Consider the following 18980-nt stretch of genomic DNA (forward strand, 5'->3'; position numbering starts at 1 on the left):
AATAATCAGAGGTGCTTTCCATGTCATCAACACATCCTCCCCAATCACTGCCACAAAAACCAATCAATCTTACTTCATTTCCCCTGTCATATTTGATTCCATAATCCATGGTTCCTTGCGCATACCTCAGCACTTTTTGTAACTCCAAAATGAATGTAACTAGGGCTATTCATAAACCTGGATAGTAAATTTGCAGAAAACATGATGTCCGGGCTTATTGTAGTGAGATAAAATAGGTTTCCAATCAAGCTTCTATACAAGGTTTCATCCACTTTCTTACCACCATCTTCCTTCATTAATTTTTTATTAACAACTAGTGGAGTAGCTACAAGTTTGCATCCAATCACTCTAAATTTTTTGAGAACTTTTTCAACATACTTACTTTGACAAATGAATACACCATCATCATCTTGATAAATTTCAATACCAAGAAAATGATGTAACAGTCCCATGTCACTCATTTCATATCTTTTCACCATTTCAATTTTGAAATCTTCAATCATTTTTAAATTATTTCCAGTAAAAACCAAATCATCAAAATAAAGAACAACAATGAGAACATCATCAACAAAGTAGGTTCACCCTTTCTTTTCATGAACCCTTTCTCAACAGAAAAGGCAACAATTTGGCTATGCTCTTGGTTGTTCTACATACCCATATAGAGCCTTCTTCAACTTGTATACCTTTTCTTCTTTGCTTTGAATCACAAAGTCTTGTGGTTGTTCTACATACACATATTCTTTTAATTCTCTATTCATGAAAGCTGATTTGACATCAAGTAGCCATAATAACCAACATTTGTGGGCAGAAAGTGCAATGAGTGCTCTAACAATATCCAATCATGCTATAGGAGCAAAGATTTCAAAGTAATCAACACCGGGCTATTGTGTGTAGCCCTTAGCAACCATCATTGCTTTGTTTCTTTGTATAGAACCATCAGAATTGTGCTTCATTTTGTAAACCCATTTAACACCAATCACTTCTTTGTTATTTGGTCTTTCAACTAACTCTCAAGTTTTATTCTTTTTGAATGGATGAGAGATCCATCGTATGGACGCCCAAAGAATGCGGAATGAGGGGGCGAATTTCAAAAAATTTTCTCTCCCTTCAATTGGGAATCGCATTCCCTATTTAGAAAATCATATTTTCAAGGATCAATCTTGAACCATAAACTGAACCAGATTTGAACCAAAAGGAGTAGGAGATGATTATACCTGATACGGAGAAGTAATATCTCCCAATGTAGGTGTTCACGCCCAAGGAAGGATCCAAAGATTGCTCCCACTGAAGATGGCACAGTGTAGGATGGAGCAGAATCAACAGTGTTCTTCTCCAAGAACTCTGTCCTTCGCAAGAATTAACAGGATGGCACGTGAGCACTGCTTCCTATCAATTCTTTCTCAAAGAACTGATGTCAAGATCGAATCTTGACTTCTCCCACAACTGGAGATCGAACTGGCAAACAGGGTGGCAAGAGCAGGGAGGCGGCAAGAAAGAATTCTGCAGGGTTGCTTAATTCTTTCTTCTGTGATTTCAGCTCTAAAGAGGATCTGATTGTCTATCTTCTAAAGGCTGTTGCCCCCTCCTTCTTTTGTTAACCTAAAGGATCAGCTCCTAATCCCATTAGGAGCTGATTATCCAAATCATATTTGGATCAGGCTTCTCTTCAGGTGATAAGGATAAACCCTTATCTTATTTGCAGATTAGATTAGCTTTCTCCTAATCTCATTAGGAGGTTTCTAGATCTGAATCACATTCAGATCTGGACTCTCTGAGTGGATCTGCTAATCCATCTCAGAATTCACCCCATAATTAACTAATTAAAAAGCCCAGTTCGAAATGGGCTTTATGCCCATTAAGCTTATGTGCTCACTTAACCTTCTTAACTACTGCCTAGTTGGGCTTCCTTGTAAGGCGTGGGACCCAAGCATTGATCTACACATCAGGCACATGGGTTCGGCTTAGCCTTTGTTACAAGGCCTGGCTAAATACACTGTTAAGGACAGTGCACCCCCTGAAACCCATCAAATGGGCTCTATGGGCCCAACACTTACCCTAAGTGATCCCTGGGCCAAGCCACCTTGTAACACCCAGGGACTGTGGGCAGATGCAAGATTAGCCCATTAGGTATTATCCTCAATGGTCTTACACTTAACCTCTCAGCCCATAATGATCATACACTGCCCGACAAGAGAGGACCTCTCCCTCGGCTGCAAGGAACAGTGTTGCACTCTCTACTTTATATGGGTCCCGGGAATTAAAACCTTTTGCAAACATTTTAGAAACCATAATATATATACTTTTATATCTCATATAAAATATACTTTGCAAAACAAATCTCAACGATTGAAATCAGCTACCGGCAGTCTTGGTTTCCATCAGTGAGAGTGCATCCCCGATCATTACCTTTGTCCGACAAAGGGGCTGATCCTGTCACTATGATCACCCACTCAGAGGAATTCTCAGACTATCCCAACATACCCAGGTTTTGACCCCCGCTAAGGATCCCACTGATTGGTACATCAAAGACAGTCCAATCCGACACCTAGTGCAGTATCATAATTGAGTCTAGGGGTCGGGTGTAACTTTCCAGTTTTGCCCATCAATCTTCAAGGTCCAGGGCAATACTGGAAATCTGGTCCAGTTCATAGATTCAATTAATCCTACACTGTATGTGCCTAGGGTCTCACCTTAGCAGCTGAGACAGGCCACCCCAACCGACTTGGTGGCACCATAATGTCAGCCTTGTCAGGATAGGTCTCCCTAGACTGACTCACTGGCTGTGAACATTCTAAACCAACACGAGTCTCATTAAGTGTCCAGTTTAAGGGGATTACACAGAAACATACCAAGGGAACATGAATCAAATATGCACTTTTATTCATTTACAATAAACTCATAAAGTACATCATTCTGATTGAAGCTAAGGGCATACAAAATTGTCTAATAGCTCCCACTTGCACTTAGGTCCAATCAGGTACAAGCCGGAGTCCCATGCTTTCCACGTGTTTCTCAAACACTTTCTGTGATAGTAGCTTTGTCAATGGGTCTACTACATTTTCCATTGATGCTACCTTCTGAATCAGGACGTTCCCTCTACCAACAATCTCCCGCAGTACGTGGTACTTCCTCTCGATGTGCTTCGACTTCGAATGGGCTCATGGCTCCTTAGCTTGAGCAATGGCTCCATTGTTGTCACACAACAATGGGATGGGTGATGTGCTGGACGGAACTACTCCCAACTCGTGAACAAATTTCTTCATCCAGACGGCTTTTTTGGCAGCCTCACTTGCGGCAATGTACCCGGCCTCGGTCGTGGAGTCTGCAGTGGACCCCTATTTGCTGCTTTTCCAGCAAACAGCACACGATCCTATCGTAAAAACATATCCAGATGTAGACTTTCTATCATCTGGGTCCGACTGGAAATTGGTCTGTATACCCTTGGATCTGTAGGAGCTACCATCGAATACTAGACAAAACTCTTTTGTCCTTCGAAGGTACTTAAGTATGTTTCTCATAGCAGTCCAGTGCTCCTGCCTTGGGTTGGCTTTAAATCTGCTTACTACACTCACTGCCTGAGCAATGTCAGGACGAGTGCACAGCATGGCATACATGATGCTTCCTACGGCAGAGGCATAGGGAACGTCTTTCATGCCATCAATCTCCTCAGAAGTCCTGGGAGACATCTTCTTGGAGAGAGTGACTCCGTGCCTGAAAGGAACATTTCCTTTCTTGGAGTTTTCCATGCTGTATCTTTTGATTATTTTGTCAATATAAGCAGATTGGTATAATCCTATTATCCGCTTCGATCTATCTCTATAGAATCGAAGACCAGTATATAGGAGGCTTCTCCAAGGTCTTTCATGGAGAATTGCTATGAAAGCCATACTTTCACCATAGTTAACATTCCTACATCATTCCCAATGAGTAGAATGTCATCTACATACAGAACCAAGAAGGTAACCTTATCTCCACTGTACTTCCTGTAGACACAGGGTTCATCCGGATTCTGCTCGAAGTCAAACAATTTGACAGCAGAGTCAAAACGGATGTTCCAACTTCTAGAAGCTTGCTTAAGTCAATAAATGGATCTATTAAGTTTACATACCATGTTTGCCTGACCTGCAATAATAAAGCCTTGTGGCTAGTGCATATAGATATCTTCAACAAGATCTCCATTCAGGAATGCGGTTTTGATATCCATCTACCAAATCTCATAATCATGGTATGCTGCTATAGCTAGCAGGATCCTAATGGATTTAAGCATGGCCACAGGCGAAAAGGTTTCCTCATAATCGATGCCCTCTTTCTGAGTGTACTCTTTTGCCACCAGACGAGCTTTGAAGGTCTCAACCCTACCATTGGGGCCCTTCTTTCTCTTGTAAATCCATTTGCAACTGATTGCTTTTACCCCGGAGGGCAGATCTACTAGAGTCCAGACTCCATTGGTCTCCATTGAGTCCATCTCTGCTCTCATGGCCTCCACCCACTTCTGGGAATCTATGTCCAACATAGCTTCCGCGTAAGCCACGGGATCCTCCTCACTAGTCAAGGTTTCCACCAGGTAACTATCCTGGTCATAACCATAACAGACTGGTGGCCTGGATACCCGAGTGGATCTTCTAGGTTGGTCACTACCTGGAACTTGTGCGACATCTCCCACTGCTCACAAGCTCTCCTCATCAAGAACAACTTCCTGACGATGGGTGTTCAAGATATAGTCGGTTTCCAAGAATTGCGCATTTCGATTGCAGAACACTTTCTGCTCACTTGGGTCATAAAATAGGTAACCTACAGAGCCTTTTGGGTAGCCTACAAATAGGCAACGGCTGGTCTTGGATTCCAACTTGTCTGCACTCGTTCTTTTAACGTGTGCTGGACAACCCCAAATCTTCAAGTGTCTGATACTTGGTTTCTTTCCGGTCCAAAGTTCATATGGAGTATTCGGAACCGATTTGGTTGGAACCCGATTCAGCACGTAAATCGCTGTCTCTAATGCGTAACCCCAAAAGGATGTGGGTAACTCTGAGTGTATGAGAAACGACCGGACCATATCTAATAAGGTCATATTCCTCCTCTCTGAAACACCGTTAAGTTGTGGTGTAGCAGGAGGAGCTAATTGTGATACTATCCCATTTTCTTTTAAGTAGTCCCTGAATTCGTCAGAGAGATACTCGCCACCTCGATCTGATCGAATGGCTTTAATTTCTCTCCCTAACTATTTCTCGACCTCTTTTCTGAACTCTTTGAACTTTTCAAAGGATTCAGACTTGTGTCTCATTAGGTACACGTAACCATATCGTGAAAAATCATCTGTGAAGGTGATGAAATACACGTGTTGGTTTCGTGTCCTAACACTCCGGGGACCACATACATCAATATGTATTACGTGCACTGTCCTTTGTGGGTGCATGCAAAGTGGAAAAGATGTTCTAGAACAAAGGACTTACGTGCAATAACTTGAAATAAAACACAGAGTAAAAATAGAGCAAGAGAAGGGTTGAAATCACTTCATACATATTTTGGTTTCTTGGTTAGAGTAAATACAAGAATGGCTTCTTGAGCAAGCCAAATAGAAGCTTCTTTACTACACCTTTTACAACTAACCCATGTTTACAAAAAGTAGAAAGAGACCCAACTAAAGTTACTTTTTACATACTATAGAAAAGGACAAAATAAAAAATGAAATATTTAATTTTCTAGCAAATTAACTGCAACAGACCCTCCATTTTTGGAAGCCGTCAGTTACCTTTCCCCTTTCAAGATCATGTGTCCATCTTCAAAGACTTAACTTATAACTGAAACATCTTGAAACATTCTCACTCAAAAGACTAATAAGAGCCTCAGCCTCTGAATCCAACAATAATGTTGTGCAATCTGGGCACTCATAGCCGGCAGCTGATTGGCTCCTCATTGGCGACGGACGGTACTTGAGAAGGAGACGATGAAGGATTCCCGAGGGACTTGCCCAGTGGGAATACTCCGATGCTTCAGTTAGAACGCTGGAGAAAGTAGTAAAGAGTGCAAAGAAGGCTAAGAGTGTAGGTCGTGCTAAATCACTAAGTTAGCTCGAGAGAAAGTTTGAGGTATTCAAGATAAGATACTCAAGATATTCGAGAGAGCCTTTCCGTTGCAGAGTACTGCCCAATTGGATGAGTGACACGTCCCGGAAGGACAGACACGCCACCATCTGTCGAGAGACGTGGGCGCAATCTTGTTGGGCTGGCAGGGACTGCATCGTCAGTCAGGAGACGTTTGCAGTCTGGCGGGTACTGTCTTGTCAAATAGAAGCTTCCTGAAAACATTGCGTCACTTAGTAGCGAGCTGCCTTGTAGCGAGCTATCCTGTCGTGAGCTACCTTGTAGCGAGCTCCCGAGGGTACTACGAGGTGATTCCTCTTGAAGTGGCCCTTGAGGTAGTTTTTCTGCCTAAGTATTGGAGCAAGCTGGTTATCCTAGCTCGTGAGCTGGGGTAGACTTGTCTTGGAGTATTCCCTTTTAGTACATCGGGGGTCCTCGAGCTCACGCTATAGCGAGCTCACCCTATGGCGAGCTATGACGTAGCGAGCTGTCCTGTGGGCTCATTACTTAGTCGCGATGTGGCTGTTGTTCTGAGCTGTTACTTGTGTTGAGTCATGTCCATGTGTCACCATCTCAAGGGGTCGGGTCAAATCACCCTCCATCAATTGCCCCCACTCCTCGGGCTAAGGGTGCTACCTTAGCATGAGGAGTTCATGAAGTGTGGCGGGTGGATTTGACCCGAGTTCAAACTTGATTGACTGATCGCATTAAATGCGTGCGCAGAAGTCAGGGGGTCTTTGGATCTTTTGAATGCCAAAAAGAATGTGTAGAACCGGCTCTCAGTTACGGAAGACATGGATCCATCATTACCTTAATCATGGGAGACGTCAGTCACGTTTCAGCTTTCGGTGGTGTGCGGTCAGCTTGACTGCGAACCGTCAGATCCGTTTTAATCTGAGCCGTCGATTTGAGGGCACAGTAGCTATAAATAGGAGGGCCGTAGGCCTCATTTCTTTTATGCTAACTTGCCTTGCCTTCGTATTTTGAGGTTGCGTCTTCATCTAGATGCCCGAGCTCATCTTCTGCTCACACTGTCTTTTCGGTTCATTTCTTCCCTAGTGAGTCTCATCATTTCGTCAGTATGTCTGGGTATCAATACCACATCTTTTCCCGAGGTGATGACCAAGATGACGCCCCCTCGAGCTCAGGGGGAGCTTGGGGGCAGGCTCCGAAAGCTCGGGAGGCTTCTGGCGAGACTGCTTCTACCTCTCGGGGCAGGGAGCCCGATACTTTGGTCCTTCCTCCATGTCGATGGAGAGACTTAGGACCTTGGTTCTCCAATTTAACCTCCCCAAAGACCTTGTCTATAGTCTCCCTTCCGACAACTATCCCTGGGAGCATGGTCCTGATGAGATAGTGATCTTCCAGGAGCAGCTCATCGCTAGCCTCCGTCTTCCTCTGCATCCTCTGATAGTGGAGGTTTTGAATCATTTCAACGTCACCATTGACCAGCTTCACCCCAACTTCATCTGAAATGTAGTTGAGACTATCTCTTTGTTTTATGAGTATTGTCTTCCCCTTAATCTTGACATCCTTTCCACCATTCTGTGCATTAAGAATTCTTCTCCCGGAGCGCCTCCAGAAAGGCGTTCCTACTATTTTTCTCCCCGTCGCGGCTTCAAGCTCTTATATGAGCTGCCGAATAGGTTCCCGGCCTAGAAGCGGGACTATTTCGTAGTCCGTAACCCCGCAAGGTGGCCCTTCCCATCTCACTGGAGGGCTGCCATCCAGGATTCAGGGGTTGAGTTGGACCCCGAAGTTCAGAAAATGCTGCAGTCCTGGGCAACAGTTGGCTTCCATTTGTCAGACTACTTGATCGAGGAAAAGCTTGCGTAGGCTGGACTGAGCCCGGGTAGGTTGCCTTTTAGGTCGCGTAGTGCTTTTCAAGAAATATTTTTTTTACTCGACTAATACCTTATGATTTTTTGGCAGCCATCATGTCTGGTGTAGACGCACGTCGCCTTCTGTCCAGCAACCAGAAGCGCAAGGCCAAGAGGTCGTGTCCTAACCGAGCCTCCACTTCTGGGGGTGCTGAGTTCAAGTCTGCTGACCCAGTCTTTGCTTCTCCAACACCTGAGATTCCACCAGTCCCATTCGAGGGAGTTGCCACGGAAGGTGGTGCAGAAGAGCCTGAGCTCCCGGTGCAAGGGCAGTTTCCTTCGTCTGGGCCATCCCGCCCCTTTCCCTTCCCGCAGTTCCCTATCGGGAATTGGGAGGGTGTTAATGACTACATTGTGGCTGCACGAAAGAGCTGAAGGGTGATCTGCCACGAGGAGGTCGCTACCTGGGGTGAGATGGACCCTAAGGAGCTCACCAGGTTTGCCTCCGCCTGCCGCATGGTGGTAAGTGTCCTTTCTCTCCTTTCTTTCTTTTCTCTCCTTTTCTCTTTTCTGACCTTAGTCTCCTGTTGGCAGGTGAACTCCGCCATCCATGCCATGGCCCTCCAAGCCAACATCCACTCTGACGATGCTCGTGCTCAGAGGTCAACCGTGTAGAAGCTCTTGGGTGAGCTCGACCGGGCCCGAGGTGAAGTCCTTCAGGCTCAAAAGGGGAGCGAGGTCCAGGAGCTGCTCATCCAGGACCGGGAGGCACAGATCGCCTGACCATCTGAGGAGAGTGCTCGCTACCGGGAGGAGTCGTCGATGGTGACAGCGGAGAGGGAGCTTCTTCGCCAGCAGGTTCGAGACTTGGAGTCCTCGCTTCAGGACCAAACTTAGAACTTCGACACCATGGTGAAGGCCTAGCGGTCTAAGGCGATGTGGGACTTTAAGGACTCCCAAGAGTACCACGACCTCCAAGTGGAGTATGGCTCGAGCTCCGACCGCTTTGGATTTAAGTTCTGCTGCTGGTTGGTCCACAAGAAGTTCTCCGGGCTCAACCTTGACGGCATAACCATGAAGGGTCTGGATTCTGAGACGGCGGACCTGGCGGAGGAGAAGGAGCCTGACTCTCCATAGGATGATGACGAGGTGGAGGCGGTGGATCCCTGAGGCTGGTGGCTCTTTTGTTTTTTCTTCTCTGAACGAATTCTGGTGGTTCCTGGGTGCCAGAACTCGGTTGTAAAATCTCTTTCTTGGGTGGTTGGGCCCTATTTTACTTTTATTTGTTTTTGTTGAACTCTTCCCGGGCTGTTAAGCCTGATTTTTTATTTACATAAGTTAGTAATGGAATATTTTTTCTTTTTTTGCTAAGTATGGTGTGCTCTTTAATTTCTACCAAAGCGATTTTATCACCCGAGATGTTAGATCTACATACCCGAAGTAGGATTTTTCAGTAGTTGTTACCCCGAGCTATCCCTTGGTGCTTGAGGTATTTTTATAGTATGGTGTGCTCTTTACTTTCTGCCAAAGCGATTTTATCACCCGAGCTGTTAGATCTACATACCCGAAGTAGGATTTTTCGGTAGTTGTTACCCCGAACTATCCCTTGGTGCTTGAGGTATTTTTATAGTATACCCCGAAGTAGTTACCATTTATGCCCGAACTGTGTGTTCGCAGGTCGTTCCTCGTTGGGTTCAACCAATATACCGAGGTGAGCTACGCTTCATAGGGTTCACACCCGAGTTGCCTACGCTTCTGCTACTAATACTTAGCCTTTGCCAATGAGGCGGTTAGTTTCTTCACAGTGTCAAGGTCTTAGTTAGCTCGGTGTTTTGGCCCTTAGGCTCTGAGAGTGACTCGTGGTCTACTCAGTAGTTTGCCCATGCCATAGAGGCGACTGGGTCTTATCGCGCTGAGGTCTTTGTTACTCGGCATTTTTGCCCTTAGGCTCTAAGAGTGACTCGTGGTCTACTCAGTAGTTCGCCCATGCCATAGAGGCGACTGAGTCTTATCGCGCCGAGGTCTTTGTTAGCTCGGCATTTTAGCCCTTAGGCTCTGAGAGTGACTCGTGGTCTACTCAGTACTTACAGGTAATACTGCCTTAAGTTGACAATATTCCATGCTCGAGGTACTTGTTTCCCTTCTAGGGTTTTGAGCTCATATGTTCCTTCCCCGAGCACCCGTTTCAGTCGGTAGGGTCCTTCCCAATTCGATTCGAGCTTGCCAACACCGGGCTCAGGTACCATAACTTTACGAAGGACTAGGTCGCCAACGCGGAGGTTCCGCTTCTTGACCCTGGCGTTATAGTACCAAGCTACTTTTTGCTGGTAGGTTGTGGTCCTGATATATGCAAGGTCCCTTACTTCGTCGAGTAGGTCAAGGTTGGTACGTAGCTCATCTTCATTTGCCTTGTCATCATACACTTCTAGTCGTAGCGAGGGAACCTCGATCTCGGCTGGGATGACTGCTTCTGTGTCGTAGGTGAGGTTGAAGGGGCTTTCTCCTGTGGTAGTCTTCACTATAGTCCTTTAGCTCGGTCTAGCCATGCCTTCAGTCCACGGAGGATGGCTCTGTTCGTGACTTCTGCTTGACCGTTTGTTTGAGGGTGCGATTGAAGTGAAGTTCTGTCGAATTCCCATGTCTTGGCACTAGTTCTGGAATTTAATGTCCTCGAACTACTTACTGTTATCAGAAATCAGTACCCGAGGTAACCCGAAGCAGCACACTATATTTTTCCAAAAGAAGTTTTGTATGTTTCGAGCTGTGATTGTCACGAGAGGTTCAGCTTCTACCCACTTGGTGAAATAATCCACTGCTACCACTAAGAATTTCCTCTGGCTTGTTGCTAGTGGAAACGGTCTGAGTATGTCGATGCCCCATTGTGCAAAAGGCCACGGGCTGGTGAGATACTTGAGGCCGGTTGCAGGCTGATGGTGGATATTGGCATGCTTCTGGCACTTGTCACACTTTTTGATGAGCTCAATAGCATCTGCTTTCATTGTTGGTCAGTAGTACCCCTGTCGTAGCGCCTTTTGGGCGAGGGCCCTGCCCCCCAAGTGTCCGCCGCACAGGCCCTCATGAGTGTCGCGGAGCACGAGCTCAGCTTCGGAAGGTCGCAAGCAGCGCAGGTAGGGGAGCGTGTAGGATCTTCGGTACAGCCATTCGTCTATCATGACGTATTAGGCCGCCTGATGCTCTACCCTTCTGGCAGCATTGCGGTCTGCAGGGAGGGTCCCGTGTAGCAGGAAGCTCGCAAGCGGGTCAATCTAGCTTGGCTCTGCTTGAACGACAGGAGCGACCTCCTCTGCCCCCCCCACCCCGAGAATGCTAGGCCGAGGCAGGTTCTCTATGTACACAGTTCTCATGGCATTATCACTAGTGCTGGCTAACCGGGACAGGGCGTTGGCCTCAGTGCTCTCTGACCTCGGGATTTGCCTGATGATGTGTAACTAAAAGTTGAGCAGAGCCTCTCTTACTTTGGCTAAGTAGGCAATCATAATTGGTTTGCGAGCTTCGTATTCGCCTGTGACCTGATTGACCACGAGCTGGGAATCGCTGTAGATGACGATATGCTTGGCTTTCACTTCTTTGGCCAGAGCCAGCCTGGCTATCAATGCCTTGTACTCTGCTTCATTGTTGGATGTCACGAACTCGAAGCATAGTGCGTACTCCAGTTTTGTGCCACTTGGGTCATGCAGAACTATTCCGGCTCTGCTGCCCTGCTAGTTCAAGGAGCCATCTACGTGAAGGATCCATGGCTCCTCATCCCAGTTCGCGCTTGGCCTCACTTGGAGAGATGCCGCACTAGCTGCTACCTCACGGTGCTCGGACTCAACCGGCTTAGGAGCTTTGAGCTCACCCGAATTGGGGGCCTCGTGCTCAACCGACCTGGGGACTTCGGAGCTGAAAGTGCATTCCCCGACGAAGTCTGCTAAGGATTGGGCCTTGATAAAAGTTTGTGGCTTGTATTGGAGGTCGTACTCGCTGAGCTCAACGGTCCACTTCGTCAGTCAACCAGAGACCTCGGGCTTGAGTAGGAGTTGGCTCAAAGGTTTGTTGGTGAGGACGATAACAGAATGAGCTTGAAAGTATGGATGGAGCTTTCGGGCTGCAATAACTAGTGCGTAGGCCAACTTTTCTATCTTCGGATATCTCATCTCTGCTCCCTGCAACACCTTACTAACATAGTAGATAGGTCGTTAGACCCGATCTACCACTTTTATTAGTACCGAGCTGACCACTTCATCACTTGTTGAGAGGTACAACTCTAAAACATCGCCCTGCTCGGGTCGGGTTAAGACCGGTATGCTAGCGAGGTACTTTTTGAGCTCATCAAATGCGAGCTGACAATCTGGGGTCCATTCAAACCCTTTGCTTTTAATTGCTTTAAAGAAGGGTTGGCAGCAGTCTGCCAACTTGGACATGAAGCGGCTCAGAGCAGCTATTCGACCATTCAGCCTTTGAGCCTCCTTCATTTTTCGGGGTGGTCTCATGTCTAGGATGGCTTTTACTTTGTCCGAGTTAGCCTCAATGCCGCGCCGGTTAATGATGTACCCCAGGAACTTACCCGAGGTGACACCAAAGGCGCACTTATTCGGGTTCAACTTCATGTTAAATCTACGCAGAATTTCAAAAACTGAGTTCAAGTCTTGTATTAATTCACATGAAAATTGGGTTTTGATGACCATGTCGTCTACATAGCACTATTTTTTGTCCAATCAATGGCTCAAACAACTTATTTACAAATCTTTGAAAGGTTGCCCCAGCATTTTTTAGCCCAAAGGGCATGACCTTGTAGCAGTACAGGCCAAGCTCGGTTATGAAGGCAGTCTTTTCTTCATCAGCCAGGTCCATCCTGATCTGGTTATAGCCCGAATAAGCGTTTAGAAAGCTCAGCAACTCATGCCCCGAGGTCGCGTCCACCAGACGGTCGATCCTAGGAAGTGAGAAGCAGTCCTTTGGGCAAGCTCGGTTCAGGTCGGTGTAGTCGACGCACAGGCGCCATTTATCATTAGCCTTTTCACCAGAATGGGGTTGGCCACCTAGCTCAGGTAATGGACTTCCTTAATAAAATCGGTTGCAAGGAGCTTCCTGACCTCCTCGTCGACTGCCCTCCATCGCTCTGGGGCTAGGTTGCGTTTCTTCTATGTAATGGGCCTAACTACAGGGTCAGTATTAAGCTTATGAGTGATAATTCTAGGGTCTATGCTGGGCATTTCTGTCGCAGACCATGCAAAAACATCTAAATTTTTAAGTAAGAAGCATATAGTTTAGATCGTAGAGGCTCCTCAATGGAAGCGCCAATTTGAAGTGTCCAGGTTGGGTCCTCCGTCAATGCCGGGATGGAGACAGTCTCTTTTGTGGGCGCAGCTCACTCCTCGCTCTGCTCTGTAGGTCGCTCCAGCTCGAAGTTGTCGGCCACCTTGGCTTTCCCTTTGAGGGCAGCAACGTAGCGTTTGCGAGACTCAAGCTGGTCACTTCGCGCTATCCCGATTCCGAATTCCGTGGGGAACTTCATGGCCAAGTAGTAAGTGGAGACCACAGCTTGTAAGGCATGGGTGATCGGCCGACCTACTATGGCATTATACGGGGAGGGGGTTGCGACCACTAAGAAATCCTGGTTGAGCCTCACTATGCTAGGCCAAGTGCCGACTTCCACAGGTACTGTAATCCTTCCCAGGGACCTGACTTCCTCTCTTCTGAAACCTACCAGGGTAGTGTTCGTGGGCTTCAGGTCGCTCCTTTGGTGCTGAAGTTGGTCGAAGGCTGCTTTGAAGAGGATGTCTGCTGAGCTGCTTGAGTCGACGAAGACGAGCCTGACTTCAAAGTCATTGATCTTCATCTTTATGATGAGCGCGTCCTCATGGGGGTAATGGACCCTGCACACATAATCTTTGGTGAAGAAGATTGGGTCTTCCATCCTTGGCCGCTTCGGGGGGTTCTGTTCTTCCTTGGCAGCCTCATGAGCTGATGTTCGAGCTGCAGCTGAGGTGCAACCCGCCACAATCGAACCTCCAATAATCACGTGGATGGTCCCCCGAACTAGTCTCTCTTTGGGGGGGGCTGCTTCTGCGGCTATTCTGCTTGCCTGCTAGACTTGGGAGCATCTCTGCTCTGCTCCCCCTGCCGACCTACTTTATTATTAATATTATTTTGTACAAAATTTCTCAAATACCCGCGACGGATGAGCTCCTCTATCTCGTCGCGGAGGTTTTTACAATTCCCGGTGGTGTGACCGTGATTTTTATGAAAACTACAATACAAAATTTTATTTCTAACATTAGGGTCTGCCTTCAGCCGAGGTGGCCACTTCACATACGGGGCGTCCTTGATCGCCATGAGGATCTTGGCCCGCTTCGCGTTGAGAGGCGTGTAGTCCCTTTCTGCTGCTGGAGCTCGGAAGGCTGATTTGGCTTTGCCCGCCGAGCTTAGTCCTTCTTCTTCTTGTTGTCGCCCTGAGTTGGGGGCTCTGTTTCCCTTTTCCTCTTCAAGAGGGCCTGCTCGCCCTTCTAGTTGATCTCTTCCTCCGTCCCTATAAGCTGATCTGCGAGCTTGAGGAACTCGGTCACGGTCTTAGGCTAGTTAACAACCACATGCCACTTGAATTCTTTATGGGTAATACCCCGCTTGGCTGCGGTGAGGCGAACTGCGGGGTCCATATCGGGTATTTGTAAACAAGCATCATTAAACCGCTTGATGTAACTCCGAATGGACTCCCCTTCCTTTTTTACTATGCTGAGGAGGCTTTCTTGAGTTCTTGGGCACCTCTTGCTGGTGATAAAGTGGGAGGTGAAACTTACACAAACTGCGCCTAGCTTCTTATCAAACCGGGCGCGAGGTTTCGGTACCATGTGCAGGCTACCCCTTTGAAGGTGGTGGAGAAAGCCACAAACATACAAGATTCACTGGCTCTTGCCACGCGCATCTGGGACTAAAAGGCGTCCACATGATCATTCAGATCGAAGGATCCATCATACTTGTCCAGTGGAGGGAACTTGAAGTCTCTTGGCATGGGGACAACGAGAAGTTCTGGAGACAGTGGAGAAGGAACTGAGAGGAGAGGAGTAGCTTTTACTTCACCTGAGCTCACCTCCTCTTTACCTTTGACCTTGGGCAAGACACGGGTAGCAGTTTGGCGAGCTCGCCGGCGTCTTCGCTGCTGCTTTGTCGGCTCAGCATTGGTGCTGCTTGCTTCAGTGTTACCGAGCTCGATGGGCTCGGACTGCTGGTGGTAGCTCTGAACCGATGGGCCCTGCCTGTAGTCTGTGGCTAGGACCTCAAACGGATTTTCTGCGAGCGGAAGCTCGAACTGCGAGTGTTGGGGCGATACGGGCTTGATTGGTTGGGAGGTCCCCGACTTGCCCAAAGGCTGCGAGGCGGGGGTGGCTGGCCTCTCCTTTCTACCATGGGAAGAGACTTGGCTCTTGGAGAGATCCTGGGCCTGAGAGGCTTCTCCCCAGCGAGGTCGTTCACTCCGGCGGAAGGGCTTAGTTTGCTTCGTGGCCGGGTGCCTAGGGGGAAGAGGCTGCTTGGCCTGAGGCAAGGAAGGGAACTGCTGCTGATACTGGTACTGAGAGACCTGATGCAACACTTGTTGCTGGTAGAGTTGGAACTGCTGGAACTGCTGCATTTGAGCTTGCATGGCTTTCATGCACTGCGCTAGGTCTTCCAAATGATTCTAGTTGGTCATTGGGGGCGCAACTGAAGGTTCAGCAAACGTTGCTCCAACTGTGGAAGGGAGTGGAGTGTTCACGGGTGCCACTGTGTGGGGCACGTTCAGACTAGGGATCCCGTCCATAGAGAGGGGAATGGTGAACTGTCCGATACAAACAGTGGGAAGCTAGGGTTGCTCCCTAGAAGCGTTCTGGTTGGCACCACGTCCGACGTTGCTGGAGGAGGCCATGAATGCTAAGTCCTCAAAAGGAAATTGTAGAAACTTAGAGGAAGGCTTTTTTGAAGCGTTTCCCACAAACGACGCCAAATGATGCTGCGCAATCTGGGCACTCCTAACTGGCAGTTGACTGGCTCCTTGTTGGCGACAGACGGTACCTGAGAAGAAGACGGTAAAGGATTCCCGGAGGACTTGCCCGGTGGGAATACTCCGATGCTTAAGTTAGAATGCTGGAGAAAGTAGTAAAGAGTGCAAAGAAGGCTAAGAGTGTAGGTTGCACTAGATTACTGAGTTAGCTCGAGAGAAAGTTCGAGATATTCAAGATAAGATACTCAAGATATTCGAGAGAGCCTTTTCCTTCAACTAGGGGGCTCTTAAATACGAGCGTTCTTATCAAATCGGACGTAACCACCACTGGACCTCTGTCGCAACCGTTATCTGCCAGGCCTGCGCAGGTGACCATTGCAGAGTACTACTCAATTGGATGAGTGACACGTCCCGAAAGGATAGACACGCCACCATCTGTCAAGAGACGTGGGCGCAGTCTTGTCGGGCTGGCAAGGACTGCACCATCGGTCAGGAGACGTGGTGCAGTCTGGTGGGTTTGGTCTTGTTAGATAGAAGCTTCCTGAAAACATCGCGTCGCTTAGTAGCGAGCTATCCTGTCGCGAGGTACCTTGTAGCGAGCTCCCGAGGGTACTGCGAGGTGATTCCTCTTGAAGTGGCCCTTGAGGCAGTTTTTCTGCCTAAGTATTGGAGCGAGCTGGTTATCCTAGATCGCGAATTGGGGTAGACTTGTCTTGGAGTATTCCCTTTTAGTACATCGGGGGTCCTTGAGCTCGCGCTATAGCGAGCTCACCCTATGGCGAGCTGCGACGTAGCGAGTTATCCTGTGGGCTTGTTACTTAGTCGTGATGAGGCTGTTGTGCTGAGTTGTTACTTGTGCTGAATCATGTCCATGTGTCACCATTTCAAGGGGTCGGGTCAAATCACCCTCCATCAAACAACAACAACAAGACTCTGCTTCCTAAGTTCTTAACCTCTGAATAGGTGAATAGGAGAGATCATGTCCCACCCAAAAACTTGATTTTGAGTATTTCATCATAATTATGTTTCCCATTCCCATTCTTGATGAAATGCATTCCCCCATTTGAGAGAATGACCATCCCCTCCCCTCCCTTGGAAATGAAATTCTATTCATGCTGATTTCAATTTTCATTCCAATTCTTGTCTAAACCAAACAGAATATGAGAATTGACCATTCTAAGTCTGGTTTCTAAGAATTTTAATTCTGATTCTGACTGTGAACAAAATAGACTCTTAATTCTATCACTGACTTGCCATATTTCATTAGGAGTCAGAAGGCAGTAATGTGACCACGGTGACTATGGGTGTCAATTGGACTGGATTTGGTTTAATCCGGTCTTGTCCAATATGAGTCCATTACAAATGGACCAGGTCCAATCCAATCCAATGAATATTTTAGACCATTTTAGACTAATCCAAATCATTGTTTGGACTGTTTAATCTATTCAAATTTGTTTTGATTTAGATTGGTTCTAATCCAAACCTGATCCATTGACACCTATATCCTTATCTTCTATCATTGAACAAGATATTGGCTCTGTCCAACCCAATCCAATCCAACAAATACTTTAGACCAATAAATCTGGACTGGTCCGATTCAATCTGTCTTATTGGTTCATCCAATCTATCCAAATTGATTTTGATTTGGACGGGATCCAATCCAAAACTGGTTAATTGACACCCCTACTAGGGAGGATCATATTTACGTAAGCTCAAAAATTATAGGCGGCAGGTAGTCTGTCCAATTAGAAATGTCATAAGGTTCTTTGGTTCAATTTTGCTTCACAAAACCCATGCGTTGCATGGGGTTTGACTAAAATGACTTAATGTTCATCATAACAGAAATATAAAATCTCTTTACCTTCACCATCGCTAAAAAAGGTCTACTCAATTTGCCTATTGGGCCAGGGTCAACCTACTTCACTAAAGCCAACCTAAGCACGCGAGTTTGCATGTTGTTGTTACAAGACATCAGATACATAATTAAAATAAGTGTTTTTAATTGCAATATTTGCATGTTCAGCAATAATGGTTGTCTATTTACATAAAAATTCATGTAGTGTGAATTTGCATGTTAGAAAATTCATATTAGGCTTAATTCTTTCTGATGATGCGCATTTCGGTAGCTCTTGGCTGGCAAGTGACTCGGATGCCTAGCTAAATAATCCCTACCTGAAAGGTGGCTTGGATGCTTAACTGAATGGTTCCTAACTAGAAGGTGGCTTGGACGCCTAGTTGAATGGTGACGAGCTGGAGAGGTGGCTCTGATGCCTAGCTGAATGGTGACGAGCTGGAGAGGTAGCTTTGATGCCTAACTGAGTGATGACGAGTTGGAGAGGAGGTGGCTTTGATGCCTAACTGAGTGGTGACAAGCTAGAGAGGTGGCTTTGATGTGACCTACAAGGAAACAGTGTCAGAGTGCCCGGGTTGCTTTACCCGGGGTGGGCACTCTGATGCTTAAGTTAGCGAATCAGAGATTTTAAGATAGCTAAATGTGAGAAAGTTGGAGAGCTGCTAGAACTAAAAATTGCACATCTCTCCCCTGTGGTTGGAGGTAAGGCCTTTATATAGGCACTATTTGGTGTGATCATCACGCAACACGTCTGGGATCTCTGGGAAGACATGCCTAACCGCACTGAAGTCCTCGGAGGTAGTCGTGCACGTAGGCCAATCTTTGCGCCTTTCTCGGTTTCTCCCAAAACATTCGGTGTGAGAGATGACTTTCGAGAGACCCGGGAGTGATGGGATGCATGCAAAAATCGACAGCGAGCATGTAGGTCGCCAAGGTGGTGCCAAAGGCAGGTCACCAGGTCAGCGCCAGAGGCAAGTTGCCAGGTCGGTGCCAAAGGCAGGTCGCCAGGTTGGCACCAAAGGTAGGTCTCTAGGCCGGCGGTGGGGGCATGTTGCTAGGTCGATGCCAGAGGTAGGCCTCCAAGTCGGCAATAGTGCCAGGTCGCTAGCTGGGACTCCATCATTTTGGCTAAGGCAAGTTGTCGCCTAGGTGGTTCTGGGTGTCACCCAGTTGTTCCGAGATGCCATGTGTCATGATGTTAGTGGAGGGCCAAATCTGCCCTCATCAATTGCCCCCCACTCCCGAGCTGA

This window comes from Nelumbo lutea, chromosome 2 (assembly GCF_056320005.1).
Source record: "Nelumbo lutea isolate HS-2025 chromosome 2, American lotus-T2T, whole genome shotgun sequence".
Taxonomy (NCBI): Eukaryota; Viridiplantae; Streptophyta; class Magnoliopsida; order Proteales; family Nelumbonaceae; genus Nelumbo; species Nelumbo lutea.